Raw genomic sequence first — 21,909 nt, forward strand, 5'->3', positions numbered from 1 at the left:
TTTAACTTGGTTTCGCTGCCACCATTCTCAGATTTGGGGGTCCTTAGGTTTAGGGCTTGTAGATCCATCTCTTTGATGGTCCGCTCATGTGCCAACCTCTTGTCCTCCCTTTCCATGTCCATCCTGGCTAGTTCTAATCTCATCCTCCTCTCCTCCCTCCTATCCTCTAACTCGGCGTCGGTCAAACCCCTCTCCGAGACGCTACTGCCCACTCTGGAAGGTGTCCTAGGACCTGTTAAAAGGTTCCCCCCTCCCGCCTGGTACAGTGTTGCGGTCTCCAGGACAGTGTCCCTGTCACTCCCCTCTGGATCTATTTCCTCCCCGGAATGAGCCTCCACCCATGCCCGGATACTGGTCAGCAGCTCACCTTTCCTGGCGCCTTTCTTAAAAAAACACCCCTTGCTGCTGACACCAGTCCTTTAGTTGGGTCACGGTACAGTTTTCCAGCTCTTCCACATTTACCTCCATTTCCACTTAGAGTATAAACTTTTACACAGGAAAAATCCAAAAAGTGACCTGGGGTCAACCTCCACCCACCACCAGAAGTTAAGTTAGAAAAAGCAAAATTCAGATTAGGAGGGCCGCAGGGAGAAAACTCCAGGTGTGGTTCCGTGGTAGGCACTGCGTTACTACTAAGTGAGTGTAAGCACAAATCCGTAATCCCACCGCTGAAACACCAATTATGTTAGACCTAGGGTATCCTAGACTACATAGGGTAGCCTGGCACAGTAGAGGAAACAGCTAAACTCTAAGGCGTTGGTTAAGTGCTTACAGGACCCACTCACAGTAACTCAATGATTGACCACTAAAAATAAAAGACGCCACACCAGTTTAGAAAAATACCAGTACCTTTTATAAAAATTCTCTCTTGTTCTTGTTTTAAATAACGGCAGTACACAAATAGTTCAGCACAGTTCTCATAGATATCAAATCAAATCCAATACTCTTCTCAATTCGTGCAAATGAATCAAAGGTACATCACATTTGAGGTAAGTTACTATCAATGTTACAGAATGCTTCTTCACTTAGATGTTACAGAAAGGAAAATTTCACTCCACAGACTCAATGTGCTACTTTACAGAACCTAGGCAGGTACATTACCCCTTTGCTCTTAGCCACCAGATCAGCTCACCAGGCTTCTACCCCCAGCAGCGCTCTTCACAGAATATGCCACCAGCTAGTTGGCTAGAAGAAGACAAGATAATTTAATAAGACTCCCCTTGATCAATTCTCTGGCTACACCTTATTTGTGGAAGGTCTGCCACCCCAATGAATAACTGACTGGAAGGGTTTTTAAAAGTGAGCCCTGTCCGCTTCTGACACCCTAGGGCTCAACCTGCAGCACTCCTACGTTAGGCACACATACCTAATGCTTCGTTTTTCCCTTCACACCGCTTTCCCCCTATTATCTAGCTTGGGGTTAGCAATTCAAACGGTCTGGGCGGAACAATAGCCCACTTCCTCGTGTTCTTGGTACTGGCGGCTCCCCAGTTAATCACCTAGTTCTTTAACACGGCCGCTTTCGTGTTCTTTGTTAACCGGCGCTGCCGCCTCCCGCTTCCCTCGCTTTACCCTGCTTACTTCAGTTATGGTGAGCCACCCGGCTGGGGTTGTTCAGGCTGATACCAGCCTTCGGTATTGTGGGTGAGTGCTCGGTAGGCGGGGATGGAAGAGCGTGGGGCCGCCCGGTTCGCCGCGGTCTCACCGGCGAGTCTGCTGGTGCTCTCGCTGCTCCGCTGATGAGGCGAACGGCGCTCCCGCTTCTTGGGCTCCGCCTCTTCCGACCGGCTGGGTGGCCTTCAGGCGCGCCTCCTGTGACGCCGCTGGCTTCCTCACAGCTTCTGGACTCCGCCTCTCCTCCAGCGCCGCTTTCCTCCGCCGACACATGGAACAGCTGGGCACTTCCCTCGCGCCTGGGACAGGCTTGGTGCTGGCGCCTCAAACAGGTAGGAACCCCTGCCGAATTCACCGCCTATTACCACAGTGAGCGAGGCGGTCGAGTAGGCTATGACAGGGGCGTTCTTTACTCCCAGGCAGTCAGCAGAGCCCTGATCCGACGTCCACCTGTTCTGCCCACAACCTTCAGGGCAGTTGTGCAGGTCGCTCACAAGGGTCGCTTGGCTGTAGTTAATGAGGGTCTTCTCACAACACGACCCAGTTCCTTACAATCTGTTCATATAGTCTATGGTCACGCTTTATGGGTGATGTGACAGTGGGGTTTGGTCAGCCTGAAAGGGGGCACTTCCCAATAACGCGACAGCCGGCCCACAGGTCGATCTGGTCACCACTGGTGCGCAATCCTCCTTCGCAAGTCGCCTCTCTCCTCACTGGTCACTCCTGAGACTACTACAAAATGGCTGCTGGTCACTGGCCTTTTATAGAGTGGCCTGAGACCTGCAGAAGTCACTGGATGTTTCTGGAACCTTCCTCATACTAGCCTATGGGCCTGTTCTCCAGGAGTGTCCGTTATGGCAGTTGGTGGGCACCATTTTAGGTGCATGGATGTCCCTAGATTTACCAGGGCTAAACTAGGCCTCACAGGATATGAGGGGAAAATGGCGTCATAGTCAAGGAACACCTAGCCCCCTGACAGCACTGAAAAATCCTGGTGGACATATAAAAAATAAAAATAGAAACTCTGGGAGGCTAAGGGGGACACAAATAAATAATGTTGGTTAGAGTATCCCCAGATGCAGACAGGTCTAACAGGCAGCCTTTGAAGCTCCTGAAGGAGTCCTCAGACTGCTCTTTAAAAAAAAAGACCAGCTGGGTGTAATCAGCGTATGAAATTGCTTTTACCCCCAACTGGCTATCAGAGAGAAACAGCGGAGCCAGGCATAGATTAAACAGGAGAGGGCTCAAAGCTGACCGCTGAGGGACTCCAGGACATAGCGGTTTCGGCTTCAACACAAATTGTTGTAGTGAGACCTTCTGGGAGCTATTGCTTAAGTAGGAGGTGAGCCAGGTAAATACCGTGGCCCCTATTCCCATCTTCTGCAATCTCTGAGACAGCAAGGTATAGTCAACAGTGTTGAATGCCGCCGAAAGATCCAGGAGCACCAACATAGCGATTGCCCCTGAATCCACTGTCAGCCTCACCGACCCAGCCACCAGAGTGCCGTCTCGGTACTAAAACCCAGTCTAAAGCCCGAGTGGGTATCACGTAGGCTGCCTTTTCTCTCAATGAAATTAGTCAATTGCAGCTGCACCAGTTATTCCAGCATCTTACCTGGGGCAGACAGCAGAGAGATAGGCCTTTAGTTATTTAGATCCCCGGGATCCCCGTTTGTTTTTTTCTGCAGGGGAAGAAGTGTAGTGTGTTTCCATATGTCGGAAAATATGCCGGATGCAAGGGATGAGTTCCAAATATGTGACAGCACCTGCTTAATAGAATGTGCCATCCAGAGTTTTGGGGGGCAGAGGTCATCTGGTGCTCTTGACATACAACCCTGGATTTCCCCAACACTTCCTACATTGGAATTGGGCTAAAATTCGTGAATGAGGGCTCTTCCGCCTTACTGTCAGAGTTTTCTGTTTCACGAATATCAGAGAACGATTGGTAGACCTTCTGGATTTTGTTGTCAAAGAAGTCAGAAATGTTTTCGCACAGAGAGAGGGTTGGTTGTACCCTGGTCTCCAATGTTTTTGCCTTGAGAAAAGAATTGACCACCTTGAATACCTCTTTAGTAGATTTTTCAGCTTTAAATATGCAGCTAGATATGTGATCCCTCCTGGCAGCTCTGATTACTTTGTGAAAATCTTTCAGTGCATTTTTATAGGTAGTTTTGGCTGCCTAACAATAGTTTACCCTCCACCTCCGTTCCAAGCGTTCGCACCTGCTCTTGGCCGCTCTAAGAGAGTCCGAAAACCAAGGGCGGAGGGGGAAAGCCTTACTGACCTGGCGGCTCTAGCCCGGGCAATTTATTCAACAGCTGTCAAAATCCAATGATCTAGAGCACGGTAATACGCATTAGGATCGAATGAGAGAGTAGGCTGACTGGCCTGTAAGATAGGGGCCAGGGACGCTTCTGACAGGTTTTTCCAATTTCTCTTTATAAAAAATTGGCTACCCCTATTGTGACAGAGTTTCTCCCTGCTGAAGGGGAATGGAATCAGATAGTGGTCAGACCAAACCAGTTCAATGGGGTCCTCTGTGTGAAGAGACTCCAAGTCAGAAAACGCAAGATCAAGTGTGTGTCCTGCCATGTTGTATTAAATTGGCTCCCACGAGGGATAGCACTAACTGGGCTGCCTGCAAGCATGATGGGTCATTCACATGTTGCTTGAAATCACCTAGTACAGTGAAATTACAATATAGTAGCAATTACTGGGCAATATAGTTGCAAAGCTCATGATTTAAGTTAAGTGCACAATTCAGTGGTGTAAATGAGGATGCCCGAGAAGGAGGTTGAAGGGTCCAATTGAAAGTTAAAATTAAGACCCTCCATCCCTTCGAAATTGAGAGGAGTTTATGATGCTAAAACCCATGACTCCTTAAAAATGATGGCTATCCCACCGCCTCTTTTGCCACTCTCCCTATTAGTGCAGCACATTTTAAAGCATGGGTACTCACAAACTTTCTCTCTGGGGCCAAATTTACAGTTTGGTTTGTGTCCGAGGGCCGCATCGGTGGGGGGGCGCAGGGTCAGTGGGGGAGGGGGAGGGGCTAGAGCAACAACATAAAACTGACCATGAGGTTGATCATAGGTCCCTGCAGCGGACGCCTTCGTCCACTGAGCCGTCCCGGCATACACACATCTCTCTCGGTCTCCCTTCCTCTCTATAGCTCTCTCTCCCTCTCACCCTCCCTCTCTCCTGTCTTCCTCTGTCTCACTCCGACTGTCTCACTCCCTCTCTCTCACTCCCTCTCTCTCACTCCCTCTCCGTCCCCCTCCATTTCCCTCCCTCTCACTCACTCTCTGTCTCACCCCCTTTCCCTCCCTCTCCCTCCATTTCCCTTCCTTTCCCTCCCTCTCCGTCTCCTTCCCTTTCCCTCCCTCTCACTCCCTCCCTTTCTGTCTCCATCTCAATCCCTCTCCCTCCCTGTCCGTCTCACTCCCTCCCCGTCTCACTCACTCACTCCCTCTCCCTCACTCACTCCCTCTCCCTCCCTCTCCCACTCACTCATTCACTCTCACTCTCTCCCTCTCACTCACTCCCTCTCATTCACTCCCTCCCCCTCACTCTCACTCACTCTCACTCCCTCCCTCTCACTCACTCACTCACTTCCTCCCTCCCACTCACTCCCTCCCTCCCTCCCACTCACTCCATCCCTCTCACTCACTCCATCCCTCTCACTCACTCCATCCCTCTCACTCCCACTAATTTACTCATTCTCTCTCACTCACTCCCTCTCACTCACTCCCTCTCACTCTCACTCACTCCCTCTCACTCACTCCCTCTCACTCACTCACTCACTCACTCACTCACTCACTCACTCACTCACTCTCACTCACTCTCACTCACTCCCTCTCACTCATTCTCACTCACTCACTCTCACTCTCTGTCCCTCTCTCCCTCCCTCCCCCTCCCTCCCTCCCTCTCTCTCCTTCCCTCCCTCTCCCTCTCTCACTCCCTCCCTCCCACTCCCTCCCTCTCACTCACTCCCTCCCTCTCACTCCCTCTCATTCACTCCCTCCCTCTCACTCACCCACTCCCTCCCACTCACTCCCTCCCTCCCACTCACTCCCTCCCTCCCACTCACTCCATCCCTCTCACTCACTCCATCCCTCTCACTCAATCCATCCCTCTCACTCACTCCATCCCTCTCACTCCCACTCATTTACTCATTCTCTCTCACTCACTCCCTCTCACTCACTCCCTCTCACTCTCACTCACTCCCTCTCACTCTCTCCCTCTCACTCATTCTCACTCACTCTCACTCTGTCACTCTCACTCTCTGTCACTCTCTTACTCCCTCCCTCTCCCTCCCTCCCTCCCTCCCTCTCTCTCCTTCCCTCTCTCTCCCTCTCTCACTCCCTCCCTCCCACTCCCTCCCTCTCACTCACTCACTCCCTCCCTCTCACTCCCTCTCACTCACTCACTCACTCTCATTCACTCACTCCCTCTCTCCCCCTCTCTCTCTCCCTCTCACTCCCACTCACTCCCTCCCACTCACTCCCACTCATTTACTCATTCCCTCTCACTCACTCCCTCTCACTCACTCCCTCTCCCTCACTCCCTCTCCCTCACTCCCTCTCCCTCACTCCCTCTCCCTCACTCCCTCTCACTCTCACTCCCTCTCACTCTCACTCCCTCCCTCTCACTCCTTCCCTCTCACGCACTCACTCCCTCTGACTCTCTCTCTCTCCCTCTCCGTCCCCCTCCCCCTCCCCCTCCCTTTCCCTCCCACTCCCTCTGTCACCTCACCCTGCCTGTGCGCCAGCCGGGTCACACACACACTCTCAGCCGCACCCGAGCACTTCACAGGTCATTAAAAGACCATTTGCATGTTAATGATGCCTTTGTATTTCACCTCTCCTTAGGCCCCTGCAGCTTTACTCTGGCCATTCCTAGGATCGCCCGCCGACAACCCCCACAAAGCAGCAAGAGTCTCTCTCGCTGCTGCAGACACTTTAAAAAAAAAACTCGGGAAACACAGGTATGATGTCTCGGTGGTCCGCGGGCCGCCAGGGAAGGCTTGCCGGGCCGCCACTGGCCCGCGGGCCGTACTATGAGTACCCCTGTTTTAAAGCCAGGAGGGACGGCTAGGGCCACTGTTGAAACAGAATCAGCATTCAACCAAGTTTCAATCAGAAACATGACGTCCCACGCGTTCCTCTGCATGCTTGGGCAAGGATCTACAGTTTACTAGGCAGGCCTTGATCCCGTCAGCGTGCTCGGCCTGCCCCCGGATAGCGTAATCTCTGTTGTTACTCACCGTTAGCCCTGTGTTCTTCCTCAATTCTCAGGAGCACTCAGTACATGTGTATGGGAGCAGAGTGGAGGCTAGGTCGATGGTATGTGCTTTCCAGCATGTCTTACCTCTGCAAGACATCAAAACCTCCCTAGGCCAACCTTACGTCGACCTACTGGACAGTCGGGCAGCATGGCTAGCACTGGCAGCAATCCGGCCGTGGACGGGCACAGACGGGCTTGCCTTTGGTGCGCCTTCGGCGCGCCAATGGTGTGCGCTCGTCAGCTGCGCGTCCGGGCTCCCATGTGTGATAAAATAGTGGTACCGGCCTCGGAAGTGAGAGAGAATGAGGGCAGAGTCAGTCCCTCCGTGCAATCGGCACAATTAAACCGTGACGGACCAGGGACTCGTGATGCTTAAAAAGTGCAGGCGTGCAAAGACAAGTAAGCCCCTCCGTTTAAAACCCACACAACAAGTGACACACACAAATAACAATGCTTAAAACAGATTTAAAAGCAGACTATAAACAGATTGCTTTCGGTCACAGCACAATTGCCACTGGTAGTTTTTGCCTTCCGGTGCGCTACTACCTGGCTGACAACCTTAATAATAAGACTGGAAGTTTGTTGCAGGATCAGTACATTATTTATTTCCCCCACCCTCGATCCCTTATTAATGCCATAATAGCAATAGTTTAACTTATATCTGAAACCCTAAGCAACCGTCAAAAGCATGCTGAGTTTCTTCAAATGTCTGGGAATGCACCCTGCATTCAGACAAACTCACAGCTTATTCTCGCCCTTCACTTTCACACTCACCCTGCACTCACAGCGATCACAATGCACTCCCTGCACTCACATTGATCACTCTGCACTCACAATGCACTTGGGCTGTTCACCCTGTACCTTACCCTGCAGTCACACAAGCACACTACTCAAGATGCACTCATGTTAGTGGCAGCTCCTCGAGGAAGTGCTGCGGGCGGTGGGGCGGGGCGGGAGAGGGGCAGGGTGGGTGGTAGTAAACTCCGGAATTGGGCCAAACAGAGTTGAGTAAAGAGATAAAGAAAACATTTTTTACATTGCGGGTGCTGCAACGCCAAATCGGCGATGCAGCACGCACCCTGCCCCTCCCCTGCCCCGCCCCACAGCACTCCCTCGAGGAACCGCCACTGACTCATGTGACACTTCACTCACCTGTCCCCCTCCCTGCTCAATCTACAATCTCACTCAAACAAGTCCATCACTAACCATGCATTCATTCTTCCTACTCTGCACTTACATCCGCACCCAAATTTATTATTTTTATTTTTTTAGTTTGTATTGGTATTTGAAAAAGACCAAAGTAAAATGACATTCCAGCTTCACATCACATCATGTGCACTACTTGATTACAAAGATCAAGAGGCAGCTTAATAAAGAGGAAAAAAAAGAAAAGAGCACTTAAGTCAAATACATCATCGCCATTCCCCAGTTACTTATCAAGCAAAGCAGTCTTGTACATGGAATCTGCAGCTCCTCGAACCTCTGTAGGAACTTTAGGACCGATAGTCCTGTGCACTTAGACCGTATGGCATTACCATATTCATAGTCCATCAAGTTACAAAAACAGAAAGTAAAGAAAAAGAAGAAAGTAAAAGGCAATCCATGGAATATCACAATCGTGTGTCTACGGTCGGCCACCCCTCCAGGTATTTCATGTATTGGCCGGTGTGCTTTTATACGCCAACTCTGTGTCTGCGCGGGTCTCCCCTCCCCCAGCCTTCATGCATCTGAGGCATCACCTGACTTGCTGAGTAGGTATAATTTCAGGGGTTCCCAGATGTCCCTTGGCCGTGAGCTGACGGATAACTCCTCCGCATACGCATTAAGAGAGTCCCGACAGTAAACTAGATCCGACAGCCATGCTTTCTGGGTAGGCTTAGATCTACCACCCCACGTAATAGCCACCCTATGCGCAGCCAACAATAGCGCCAGCCTCACAAAGATTCCAGCCACTCCACGAACGTGCGGCACACAGCAAAGCAGACATACCAACGGATCACACCATACATCCACAGCGACCATCTCTCGTATACTGTCCACAATCGCGCTCCAGAATTCGCTCACCTTCCGACAGTTCCAGGCCAGATGCATAAAGTCTGCCCCATCTTGCCCACATCTAGCACAACATGCCGTCTTGCGCAACCCAAGTCTGTGTAACCGCGCCGGAGTATGATAAACGTGATGTGTATACTTAAAATGAATGATCCAGAGGTTACCATTCATGGTTAGCTTCCCTGTCAGGCCACACACATGTTTCCAATTCTCCTCTGTGATGGGAGTCAGTAGACAGTTATTCCATCGTTCCCAACTTTTATCAGGCGTCTCAATAGTTTCATCCTTTATCAACCCATACAGTCTGGACACCAGTTTTTTATTTGTGGGAGTGGAGAGCACAAACTGCAATGACAGCAGCGTAGGGTGCTCCTGCGGATACGTGAAATAATGCGTCCGGCCAGCATGGCGCAATCTATGTATTGCAAAGTGAAAGAGGAGCGATTGGTTAGCGACATATTGCGTCGCTTCAGGTGCTATAATCGAACCTTGCGGGTAGATGCCCCTCATGTGGCTAATTCCGGCTTCCCGTAGCAACCTCATAGAGGGGCCCTCATGTGTAACTGACAGCGCCGCATGGAATTTCAAACGCATCTGTGAAGCATACAATGGCAGCTTCCGCGCCAGGCGCCCCACATTGTTCCAAGCTGTGATTGTAGCATCTACTGCATTTATTTCCGACTTAGGGGTGCCACGTGCGGCATGAGTAATGATGCTATGAAGCGGGATCGGGTCAGATTCGCCTTCCTCAACGGCAACATGTGGGGTGAAAGCGTGTGGCCTGTACCAGTAGTAGGCATATTGGGCCTGCGCGCTCAAATAGTAAGCATAAAAGTCTGGAGCTGCAAAGCCCCCTCTATAATATCCTTTTGTGAGGACTGACCACTGCTTTCTCGCCACCTTGCCCCCCATAGTAGCCTAAGCAGTTGGCTCCGGAGAGTCCTGAAAAAAGACTTTGTGAGTACCACCGGAATGTTCACAAAGAGATAGAGGAACCGTGGCAACACTATCATCTTAATTAACGCAATTCGGTCTGCCAATGATAGCGGCAGCGTAATCCAGATGTCTACCCAGTCTGTCAACTTCGAGCATGCCCTGCCATAATTTTCACGAACCACTACTACCGGGTCACGATGGATCCAGACCCCTAGATATTTAATTGGGTCAGCTGTCCACACCAGTGGGAATTCTACGCTAGGTTTAGCAGTGCGCTCGTTCAGCGGAATTATGAACAATTTTCCCCAATTTATGTGGAGTCCCGATATATAGCCAAAGCGGACATATTCTTGAAGCAGTTGTGCTAAGTATGTGGCCGGTTCCCGCACGGCCATTCTACGGAATCAAATGCCTTGGCCGCGTGGAGTAACACGGCCGCCGCCTCCAAATTAGGGTCTAAAACATGGAACATAGAGAAAATCGTGCGGAGATTGTGGGAAGTGGATCTTTCCGGGATGAACCCCGCCTGATCAGGTAATACCAGCCCCTGTAACAACGGCTGCAGTTTGGTTGCCAATATCTTTGCCAAAATCTTGGCGTCAATGTTGAGGAGAGACAGCGGACGGTAGGACTCGCAGGTGTCCGGCGGCTTATCTTTTTTAAGAAGCGTGAAGACCAAAACCTCTCTCAGGGAGGTAGGCAGCTCATTCTCATACGCCTCGGCGTACATCTCCAGGAGGTAAGGAGCAAGCAAATCAGCATATTTCTTATAGAATTCAACTGTAAGCCCATCTGTACTGGGAGCTTTTCCATTGGATAACGCCACTATCGCCATTTTAATGTCTTGTTCGTCTATGGGAAAACATAGATGTTTCCTCTGTACATCAAAGAGCCCTGCACAGGCAATGTCCTCTAGATACGCCTCAAATTCCTGTTCGGTTGCAGCACTACGCGATTTATAAAGGTCTGCATAGAAGCAGCGGAATTTTTCTACAATATCTTCCCGTCTGTAGTGCTCGCTCCCCAGGTCATCCACTATCCTGTCTACTCGAGGTTGTTCCATTCTCTCCCTAATTTTGAGCGCTAGTGTGTGTCCTGGCCAACCCGCTTCCCAGTAACTTCGCGCTGCATATCTTCTGGAGATATACTTTATTTCTCTGTCAGCTAAGTCCTCGTATTCTCTGATCAATTCCTGTATACGGGCTAATGTTCCCGCCTCTGGTTGACCGAGTACTCTCTCTCCAGCTCACGTAATCTACTTTCAGTGTTTTGGAGTTGGGTGTGAATGTCCTTAAGGATGCTCGCTGTTATCCGTATGCAGACTCCCCTGATTGTGACTTTGAAGGCCTCCCACAACGTAGAGGGCTCCCTCACTGATCCTTTATTTAATACAAACTACTGCTCTATGGCCTCTCGCACAGTCGATTCATAGATCGGATCAAGTAATGCTTCAGAGCGCAGCCGCCATGTGAAGGGTCTCCTCACCGTCCCCGGGACCGCCACCTCCAGTATCACCGGACTGTGGTCCGATAGTGTACGGGCAGAGGCGTCACTTCTGGCACCCAGTCCATAACCTCACCTCCAATCAGCCAGTAGTCCAGCCGCGACCAACTTCCATGGACAGGAGTCGCATGCATACCCTCTCTGACCTGCGGGTTCCTTTCCCTCCACACATCATATAGTCCAAATTCCTCCATGGCTCTCACTACACACTTAGCCACCTTGGGGGTACGATGAGAGATGGGGCTGGATTTATCCAATGTCACATTCAGATAAGTATTTAGATCCCCTCCCCACACCACCGGATAGATCAGCCATTCACGCAACTTCCCACATATGCGGTCTACACATGCCGGATCATCTTCTATCGGTCCATACATATTGACAATACTAATCAGCGCACCATGAAGCTTGCCACACACCATTGCACATCTCCCCTCCTCATCCGTGTACTTGTGTAGCGGCGTAAACTCCACTCCTTTTTTGACCATGATCAGCACACCTCTTGCATACGATGAATACGACGGAAGCCGGACGAAAGCCCGCCCACCTACGCGCTATCCCACGCTCAGTGTATGTGGTCAAGTGTGTTTCTTGCAATAGGGCAATATGTATCTGGTGTCTATTAAGATATGCCATCACTTGCCTCACTTTCTTGGGAGAGTTGAGACCCCGCACATTCCATGTTAGGAGCCTACATCTACCTGCCGTCCAGCTGTATAATGTCCATGGTCAACCAGTAACTATCCATCACTAGAGGGGCGCCTAGCACGGCAGCCCACATCGACGGCACTGCACTACTCAAACAACTAAAAAGCATGGATTGCCAACACAAAAAAAGAATACACAAAGCAACCAACATCAACCCTCTCCCCTCCATCCCTTCCCACCCACCACCCACTCCAACCTCCCAATCAGGTCGAGCCCATGTACCACCCCCCACCTCCCCATCCCCACATTTCTAGTTAACCCAGGTACCATATGGGGAGCACCCACATCAGGGAGAGGCTCGGCACGTGAACCCGCACCGAGATGCGGTTGTCAGAATCACTGATTCTCCCCCCACTTGCTCCCTGAACGAATCTAACAACAGGAATTCAACACTCCACCCAGAACACAATAATGTCATGTGAAATCTGATGGACTCATGTCCCCCATGGTACATCCTCCGCACAGAGAGTCAACCAGCATCCATGCCACCATCAGTGCGGTCATTTCGTCAGCTCTACAGTGCAATCGTACAGCCGCCTCAACCTCACTCCGTATCAACCAGTCCCGATTCAAGCATGGACACCTCAGCCGACCGCTGCTTGGTCTTCGCCTTACATATATGTTTGGAAAATTTCAATGCCGATTTCGTATCTGTAAAGAAATGTGATTGTTCCTCATGGGTGACCTTTAATTTTGCCTGATACAGCATAGCATATGGTATCGCCGCTTCTCACAGGAGCTTCTTCGCTGCCACAAACTCTCTCCATGCCGACTGCACCACAGGAGTGTAATCAGGGAAAAACGATAGCTTGTCTCCCTTGTACATCACGGGTTCTTTAGCTCTGTCTTCTCTCAGAATGGCATCTCTGTCGGCATAGTTCAGTAGTCGAGCCATGATTGGCCTTGGAGGCGCACCGGGTTTGGGCCGTGGCCCGAGTGAGCGTTGCGCCCTCTCCACGATCATCCCCGTGGACAGGGCCGGTCCGAAGAGTTCACGCAGCAAACCATCTACAAAAGGGCTCCATTTTATTTATGGGCGTGGTCTCCGAAAGACCAACAATACGCACATTGTTCCTGCGTGAGCGCGCTTCTAAATCCTCGTTCTTGGCACTGATCACCTCGGGCACTTTTTCCATCTGGAGCAACTGTGTGCATGACTCCGCCTGTGCACATGCTCATCTGACAACCTGTTCTCGAGGATATCCAGGCGATGTTCATGTTTTTCAACTTTCTTTTTTACCAAGTCTAGTCCCACTGCCAAGGCGTCGATCATGCCATCTACAGTTTTCATCCCTGCACGCAACTCCAACAGAATTGATCTCGTGTCATCTTCCGCCCCCTCGGCCAGGCCAGAGGCACCCACAGAAACGCCCTGATCTCCTGATCCTTCTGCATTTCGGGTGGTGGTATTCTCGAATTGCAGCTTCGCCTGCCTCGGCTCGGACTTGCCCATTATTGAGTGCGCTCAGACCGGGCCCTCTCACAATGCCCCACCATAGCTCGGCTCTGTGTGGATGCACTAAGCCCGTGTCAAGTGCATAGACCTCGCTCGGTCCGTTGGCGCAGCCTGCAGCTCCTCACTCCGCCGGCACCCAAAGCACTAGTATCCTCTGCTTGCTATGCCCTTGCGTCTCGCCTCTCAGCTGTCTCGGAAGGCCCCTCCGCTGCTTATCTATGCCCCGAGTTTGAGCGTTCAGCCTGTGCTATGGCCCAGGTCCAACCTTTGAGTGTGTCCAGGCAAAGAGGGCTATATTCTGTCGCCCAGCACGGGAGGTGTGCAATATGTGGTCTCGCGCCCAGGCCGGCGCCCCTGCCGGTCCTCCCTCGCCCAAGCGGCTCGCCGGGGCCCTCCACCCCCGCACGCCCCACGATGGGGGCCGTAGCGGGGCAGACACACTCCCGGGCGAGATACCAGGTCCGGGGGACAGCGCCAGGGCCCGCAGTCGGGCCAGGAGCGCCACCAGAGCCAATGGCCTACCTCAGCCCCACCACGCGGACACCCGAGGCACCTCACCCTATACGAGTTTAGCACCCCGACTGCCCAACGCCGACAAGGCCCGACGGACTCAGCTCCCTCCAGCGCCCCACTCACTCCAACCTCCGGGTTCACCACCGCTGCTACACTCGTGCCGGCCCGACCAGGGCTCACAGCAATCCGCTCGCGTGCTTCCATTGAAGGAGGCTTCTTCCAGCAGCGAGGGCCGCGCCTCACCTCCCTGCCCGGGGCTCCTGTATTTCACTCATGTATCGGGCTCCTCACCAGTGCGGGAGTGCCTCCGTTAAGTCGGTTGCGTACTTCAGCCCATAGATCAGTGTGTGCACCCCATAGGCCATGCAGCGCCCCTCGGCATCTGCCGTCCAGCCACCGCTCAACAACAGCGTTCGTATCCACAGGCCTCTCCGCTCAGCAAACCGGGTGTCGCTATTTTCTCTGCACCGCCTCAGGCTCAATATCGGCGGTTTTCAGGGCAGCCACGGGGGTAGACTCCACCAAACTCGGTCAGCACGTGCCCCTCACCACCATACATGCCCTGGGGGGGTCGCACCGCAAGTGGAGGGGGTATGAGGATGGTATTTGTCCAGAATTGATTCCGGCATGAGGAGCTCCCTCAGAAGGCAGCCATTCCGCTATGCGCCTAAGCCACGCCCCCATCCGCACCCAAATTCATATGGTCACCTCACTCACCATGCAGTCACTCCTCTTACCCTACTCTCACACTGTTGCATGGTTTACCATGTACTCACATGGGCACCACTGCCCCCCCCCCCCCCACACAGCGCAGAGGGTTAATGTGCCTTCTACAAAGAATGTGTACCATTCAGATCAGAGAACTGAGTGTGAGTAAACTAAGAGTAGCGCAATTAAATGTTTGTCAGAAAGGTGGTATAGAGAGATGAGGTGCATTGTTGGTGAGTGGTATTGAGGGAATTCATGGAGAAGGAGGAAATGGTGGAGGGGGTGCCAAAAAAGACTGTTGCACCTTTTGCAACCAATGCTAGGGCCAGCCCTGGCTGGGAGTGCTAGCCCCCCCCGTAGTTCGGGTCTAGTTGCGCCCCTGTCTTACACAAGGGTTCCTGGTTTAAAAAAGAATCTCTGTTCCACCTCAACCAGCGTGGTAGCAGAGGCTCCTTGTGCGCTAATGGAAGCAGGAAAAATGGACTCTCCCTCTTGTATTGTATTGAAAGAGCTATAATTGGGAGAGTGGGCCCATCCCACTCCTGGAATTTGGTGCCACTCTGGTGGACCATTGATAACTGCTTCCTTAACCCCTTCGCTGCGGCGGCAATTCCGCCGCAGCCCTAGGAGGGTCAGGGGGGGCGAGCGGCGGCCGCATGCTCGTGACGGAGCCGCTCCGTCACGAGCCGCGGTTGAGCTCTGCTCGTGACGGAGCGGTTCCGTCATGGCCCCGCCTGCTCAATAGAACACGCCGCGCAGGCGCGAAATCAGCGCCGCGCAGGCGCGGCGGCAGGGCCATGACGGAACCGCTCCGTCATGAGCACAGATCAGCCGATGCTCATGACGGAGCGGCTCCGTCATGAGCATGGGAGGGGTTAAACATGACACACAATGAACAGGTCTTTGAGGCAGCTGCTGTGGTCTGATTGGACAGTTTTAAAATGCTGAGTGTTTTAGACAGATCCTTGGTTTTGTGAGGCCGGTAGGGCAGGCAGGGCATAACATCTGGCTGACTCTTCCCAGCCCTGCTGACCTTACACGGGCGCTGGTCTTGGGGTTAAGCCTGCCATGCACTCGCTGAGTCATCCATCACTCACAGCACATGTTCCATATCCTCAGATTGTGAGCAGAGAGGCAGTGCAGCAGCTGCTGGTAAGAACTGGAGTGAAATAAAATGTTTTCCGAGGTTCCTGGTAATAACTTACAAATCAAATATATTTGAGCACATAAAGGAATACAGCTGGCTCCCAGCAGTGCAGTTAAACTCTTAATAAGAACGGGTCTGCAACAATTTGCAACCCTGGCAGCAGTGCTTGTAGATTGCCTTCTGCATTAAATATGTCATGTTGAGGCCGGTCTTGGCATAATTACGGCTCCATGCTCAAGGAATAAACATCTTTTTCCATTCAAACACTAAGCCGCATGGCGTTCTGTCCATCCTAATCTGCTAATTTACTGTCAAGTGTGCACACTTTAACGTGTAGATGACCATGAACGCTTGCATGTTTATTTGTATGTATAAAATATTGGATTCGAGTGTTTGTAAACTGGATGCATAGCCTAGATACATCCTTTTGAATAATATCATTTAATTCAGACCTTCATGGCATAGGAAGTGTGACGAACTGATACAAACTAACTTAATACAAGCTTTATATCAGGGGTAGAGATTTTCAACATTGGGTGTGTTGTCGTCAGTTGCTCCAGAAATAAAATCCCTTAAAGAAGCAGGATCTTGGGCTAGAACAGAATGAAACCTGAGAGTCAGCCCCTTTGGTGAACAGACTGTCTTAATAGAGATTTAAGCCATAATCAAAGAAATGAAAAATACCAGTCCTGAGAGAGGAATCCTAACAGTTACTTGGTACCCTCGCTTCTTCTGTTTTTAATCTTGTATAGGAAATTAATACAAATGACTGAGAATTACCTACCTTAATACAGTTTTAATCGTTCGACATGCAACTCTTCATATATCTAGACATTCAACTACAAAGTTGTAAAAGGATCTAAGAATTAAACCACACTGCACTACGTGGTGATGGTGGTTCATGCCGCCTAGAGTGAGGGAGGGGATCAGTCCCTTTTTTGTACAAAATTCTAAAGGTGAATAGAACCAATTAATCAAAAACCGAGCCCCAGGAGAATAAAATACTTTTAGTGGTTGGTAACATGTCCAGCATTCCTAGCAGAAAACCCTCCAGTCTTATAGCGATGGTTCGTTGCCTTGAAAAGGCATCAGAAGAGGAGATTTGCACAGTAAATGGTGAAATAAAAAACATACTCAGAAAACTGTTGCATAACTAGATAACTTTGATAAAGGACCGGTATAGTCATTGCACCTTTAAGATGGCCTGGGTGTTCCGGTAGTTTTACTTGGTGAACAAATAAAGCTGTAAATCCAATAAAATGTAATCCTGACGGCAAAGCAAACAAATGAATGCCCAATGGTCATTAATAAATAGCACTATGTCTTTATGACAGACCGATGCAGTCAAACAGCACACACTTCCTAAACAAAAAACACATAAATCTGCAATTGAAATGTCAATTTGTCAACAAAGTAAAAGCATCAAAAGCACACACCCTGCCTCTCAATTCATGTTTTGTCAGATTTGCAAAAGTACAACGTAATGCCCCATCACCAGAACATAATATGAACACAAATGAGACCATGTAACCATCCACAAAATGCCATGGCCTTGATGGTAAGCACATCCAAACAGTGGCAAACCATTAAAAAACACATGACAGCAGGAGCTGTAGAGCGCTGATTCTAAGTGCACAGCCTCTTGGTATTTGTTCTTATTGATCTATTTTGAAGAATGTATCACATGTGATCTTCAAGATGGGCAAGAGTATCTTCGGCCAGATCTAATGACTTACCCCTGAATATCCTTTGCCTGTGTGGCACAGCATAAACCACTGTCTTTCCTTTTACTCTCTAGAACAATGGGCACCAGTGGCAAAAATAGAAAAAAGAACAATTGATGGACAGAATGCAGAACAATGTCATCCATTCACCCCAGTACAGAGATCTGGGACTAAATCCATAGTGTTTTTTGCTCAACATGTCATTCCAGTTTGTACCCAACCATATGCAAATCAGTCTTGACCCTGCGCCAATGGGAACAGTCCAGCCCGAACTGCCATGCCAGGTCCTCCCTGGACTAGAAACAAACATCCTTTGACCGGTTTCAGGAGTTCAGCCCACATCAGCCAGGATAGCTTGACTCCAGGGGCATGGAGGGCACAGGACCCACGTCTGGGCATACCCGTCCCACTTGGGGTGACAAATGCAAAAAGAACAATTGATGGCTGGGTCCAAACTGAGGTGGTGTGGTGAGCAAAAGAATGATGGATTTAACCAAGATCCTTGTGACTGGGGGTGAATGTTTGCATTGTCCAGCATTCCGTCCATCAGTTGTTTCTTTTGCATTTGTTACCCTAAGTGGGAAGGGTATGCCCAGACATGGGTCCCGTGCTCACTACACCACTGGATTCAAGCTAGCCTGGCTGATGAAGGGAGATGCCCTGACACCGGTCCCAGGATGCTTGTTTCTGGTCCAGGGAGGACCTTGCCTGGCAGTTCGGGCTGGACTGTTCCCATAAGGAACAGGGTCAAGACTGATTTGCAAATGGCTGGGTCCAAACTTGGGTGGTGTGGTGAGCAAAAGAATGATGGATTTAACCCAGAACATTGTGACTGGGGGTGAATGTTTGCATTGTCCAGCATTCCGTCCATTAATTGTTTCTTTTGCATTTGTTACCCTAAGTGGGAAGGGTTTGCCCAAACATGGGTCCCGTGCTCACTACACCACTGGATTCAAGCTAGCCTGGCTGATGAAGGGAGATGACCTGAAACCGGTCCCAGGATGCTTGTTTCTGGTCCAGGGAGGACCTGGCCTGGCAGTTCGGGCTGGACTGTACCCATAAGGAACATGGTTTAGACTGATTTGCATATGGCTGGCTCCAAACTGGGGTGGTGTGGTGAGCAAAAGAATGATGGATTTAACCCAGATCCATGTGACTTGGCGTGAATGTTTGCATTGTCCAGCATTCCGTCCATCAATTGTTTCTTTTGCATATGTCGCCCTAAGTGTGAAGGGTATGCCAGGACGTGGGTCCCGTCCACTAGATTCAAGCGAGCCTGACTGATGAAGGGTGATGCCCTGAAACCGATCCCAGGATGCTTGTTTCCGGTTCAGGGAGGACCTGACCTGGCAGTTCAGGCTTGACTGTTCCCATAAGGAACAGGGTCAAGACTGATTTGTAAATGGCTGGGTCCAAACTTGGGTGGTGTGGTGAGCAAAAGAATGATGGATTTAACCCAGAACCTTGTGACTGGGGGTGAATGTTTGCATTGACCAGCATTCCGTCCATCAATTGTTTCTTTAGAAAAAAATAAAAAGCCGTAAATTATGACTGGCTAGAAAAACAACTGGGATGGTTCACAAACTAAAATAGTTGAAGAGGTAGGTAGAATTTAAGAATGCCAAAAACTAAATGGAAATGAAAAAAAGAATGCTCACATGCCCTTAAGAGTAATCAAGAATCTATGGTTGACGGCCAACACCTGGGACAATATATCTGTGCAGCAGCTGGTGGAAAAAATGGTTGTGAAATGAAAATGACATTTTTACTTTGAACAACTCCAATTCAAATGTATCTGAGTAAATCAAGGTAAAGATTGCCATCAGCTGTTGAACCTAGAATACAGCACATAGTTTCAGCACCGTAAGCGTTGTTTGTTGATTTTAAAAAAAGAACAAAAGAAAAAACATGATATACAAAATATATTGAAAAATTAAAGAATTAGTAACAACATTTGTAAGCAAAATTACTTACAACCTCTTCAGCACACATCTTAAATACTAGTTTGTTTTCTTACCTATTTTTGATTCCATGTCTTTCTGAACTAATGGCAACTCTTACTATTTACAACTGTAAAGCGGTCCACTGCGCATTTGGATAGAACACGCTATTTAAATGCAGTTAATGCATGAATTGTGTCCTTTGAACAATGTTGTACTAATCCATGAAGAAAAGATACACAAGTTTTCAATTGTACTTTTTGTAATTGCAGATTGCTTAATATTGAAATTATTGTATTCCTTTGACTAGCTTATCAACAGGCAAGCTTATTGTGTGAAAAAGGATGTTGTATCGCTTTGAGCACACTTTAAGTTCATGTTTGTACCACTGTTTTTCAGTTCGATTGGGAGTTTATTTAATCTTGTGACAAAACGACTTTAAATTCTCATACAGCATATAGCCGATGGTTGCCCAATTTCACCTTCCATTAGTAATCAAGGAGTATGTACTGACTAGTGACAGTGGAAGAGCAGAGGTTCACATTATGTCACTGAGTTCTCCTTTAGTCCAACGTTGCCCCCTTTCTTGTAGCCTATTTATTTATTTATTTATATCCTCTTGCTGGAAAATGTTATATTGATTCAGTCTACACTATTTGTTCACTGCTGTCCACCCAATTCATTCACCTCCATGTATCCCAAATTAGATGGACATGAGTCCTGCTCATCTGCTGGACCCATTATCTTCTTACCATGCACTTTTAGGTCAGTGTTCTAATGGTATAGTTTCTATAAGAGGATTCGTTCAGATATTACCCACAGCATAATGCAATTTTAATAGACACTCTGAAATCTAGTAGACTTGATTCTCCTAGAGCCCTTTACGCAGATTATTTCAAATAAGAACATAACTGCCTCTAAAATGCCATAGCTCCACCACCGGACTGGCTGCAGATCTGTGTCTCCCTGCTTAAGAAACCTCCAATGGCAAGAAACCAGTTCAATGTCCTTTGCCTCGCATACAGATACCTTGCCAACGTGGCCATGGCATGTGTTAAAGTTTTTTCTAAATGTGCAATTTTGGGTGACAAATATTTTTTGGGGAATACTAATGATTTTATGAGGATTCTGGTAGTAACCAATGAATTATCAATATTGCACTTGAAACGATATTGATTAAATGTTTAGAAGCGTTTTTATTAATATAGTTTAGTTGTGCCGCACTTTTGCAGAGACACCATTTTATTCAAATGGATGATGTTTTGGTGTTCTGATCATTTTGCTCCTGCTCATTACCCCTTGCAATTAATGTCCCCCTGCGTGTCTTCTCTCCAAACAGTCTGTGTGAAACATGGGACACTGTGATGTAACTGGTTATTTTCCTTCGATTTCTCGTATTGTGACTATACTTTTCTTTGTGTACTTAAAGTATCAACTTTACAAGGTCCTTCCACTGTAAGTTCTGGTGTAGACGTGTTAGCAGACACTTGTGTATGGGTCTTTCTTGGAAATTACTTCATATTGTTTTGTGCATCTTCGGACTCCACTGCTGTTGCTGTAAGAGCGGATGGAGTTTTCCTTTCCTTAGAAATTCGTTATTTTATGATAATGTGTGATGATACACTTTCTGATTTGGTCAATATGTTATCACTAGTAATGCCATGCTGAATTTGCAGTTTTTGCTTATTACTTATTCATAAAATGTGCATAAAAACCCTTGGATTTATGGGTGAGCCAGATACTTTTCGTTTTTGTCGCAGGGCTTTGTGTGATTCTTTTGATGATTCTCCTATTCCTCCTGGGACCCCTCCACTTATGATTTTTGCTGCTTATCAGAACTTAGAATCGTTCTGATATATGACTATGCACTCTATATCTGAGCCTTCATGGCATTTTAAAAATGTCTCTTTAATGCTGAATTTGGAACGTTTGTAATAAAACCCTTTAACTTTTCTTCAATCTAGAACTCAGTTATTGAGTGATCCCAGTTACTTATTACTCCACTAATTTTTGTTAGGCTAAATACTGAGGAGGGTTGGTGACTCTTATAGCAAGATCAAGGGTGCTGGAGCTGAACCACCAAGGTAAATTTTGAGGTAATCTAAAATATTGGGGTGCATTAGAATATTGATGTTGACCTCCCACACTTGTCACTGCACAAAAATCACCCTCAAATCATTAACTGTATAGTAAACATTATCAGCCCAAAAGAGAGAACATTCTTGGTGCAAGACTCCGTACTCTGGGATTATACTCGACATCAGAGCCTTGTCCAACATACTCCCCTCCAAGAACACTTGTGCATCCTCCTTTCTCCACCTG

General features: G+C 49.0%; 1 protein-coding gene across 1 annotated transcript in view; it reads left to right on the plus strand.

Moving 5' to 3' along the window:
* Positions 1-21,909, plus strand: part of NHLRC2 (NHL repeat containing 2) — a 1,046,453-nt gene that overhangs the window by 173,549 nt on the left and 850,995 nt on the right. The window lies entirely within an intron of this gene.

This window comes from Lissotriton vulgaris, chromosome 5 (assembly GCF_964263255.1).
Source record: "Lissotriton vulgaris chromosome 5, aLisVul1.2, whole genome shotgun sequence".
NCBI lineage: Eukaryota > Metazoa > Chordata > Amphibia > Caudata > Salamandridae > Lissotriton > Lissotriton vulgaris.